This window comes from Primulina tabacum, chromosome 3, assembly GCF_025594145.1.
Source record: "Primulina tabacum isolate GXHZ01 chromosome 3, ASM2559414v2, whole genome shotgun sequence".
Lineage (NCBI taxonomy): Eukaryota > Viridiplantae > Streptophyta > Magnoliopsida > Lamiales > Gesneriaceae > Primulina > Primulina tabacum.
Window position 1 is genome coordinate 44,992,981 of NC_134552.1, and position 1,376 is coordinate 44,994,356.

A 1,376-nucleotide genomic window follows, 5' to 3' on the forward strand; every position below is an offset into this window, starting at 1 on the left:
GCGGATCTCTGATGCATTCTGAGGCACAACCCAATCTCTGACTGCTACAACTTTCGCCGGGTCTACCTCAATGCCACTGCTAGAAACAATGTGGCCCAAGAACGCCACCTTCTCTAACCAGAATTCGCACTTACTGAACTTTGCGAATAATTTGTGCTTCTGCAATGTCTGCAACACTGTGGTCAGATGCCTGCTGTGCTCCTCCCGATTCTTGGAGTAGACGAGAATGTCATCTATGAACACTATCACAAACTGGTCGAGGTACGGCTGAAATACGCGATTCATGAGATCCATGAAGATCGCTGGCGCATTCGTCAGACCGAACGGCATCACAAGGAACTCGTAGTGACCATAACGAGTCCTGAAAGCTGTCTTCGAAACATCAGCACCTCTCACCCTAACTGGTGATAACCAGAACGCAGATCTATCTTGGAGAAAATCGAAGCTCCCTGCAACTGGTCAAACAGATCCTCAATCCTCGGCAGTGGGTATTTATTCTTCACTGTAACCCTGTTCAACTCCCGGTAGTCAATGCAAAGCCTCATCGTGCCATCCTTCTTTTTCAGGAATAAGACTGGCGCGCCCCATGGAGAAAAGCTCGGGCGAATGAACTCCTTGTCGAGAAGTTCCTGGATCTGCTTCTTAAGCTCTGCCATCTCTGTCGGTGCTAGTCGGTATGGCGCTTTGGATATCGGAGCCGTACCTGGCATAAGCTCAATGGAAAACTCCACCTCTCTATTGGGTGGCATACCAGAGACGTCTTCGGGAAAAACGTCTAAGAAATCTCTGACAATCGGAACATCTGAGGCTGACTGGCTGGGTTCCTCGGGGACAGATAAAAAGGTTGCTAGAAATGCCCGACACCCTCTATGCATGAGCTTCCTAGCCTGAACATAAGGAATAATGCGCGGTAAAGGAAAGTACCTGTCCGACTCAAATAAGAACTGCTCCATTCCAGGCGGTCGGACAAGAACGGATCTCCGCTGGAAGTCTATCAACACTCTGTTCCTCAATAGCCAGTCCATCCCTAGGATGATGTCAAATTCCGGCATCGGTAGCACAATCAGATCCGCATAAACAAGATTACCGTGCAACTCAAGGTCTATATCTCGGATAACATTGGTAGCTGCCATCTCCTCGCCTGATGGCAACACTACTGAAAAGGCTGTATCTAGCCCAATGGTCTGGATCTTGAGAAAGTTTGCAAAGATCTCCGAAATAAACGAGTGAGTGGCCCCTGAATCTATCAAGGCCTTGGTAGCGGAACCAGATATAAAAATTCTCCCTGAAAGAGCGGAGCTCTAAGTTGAATCCCACTACAAGATCTAAACTTATAGACATGCAAAGGTCAAGGTTCCTCTAGCTTAATTCCTCTG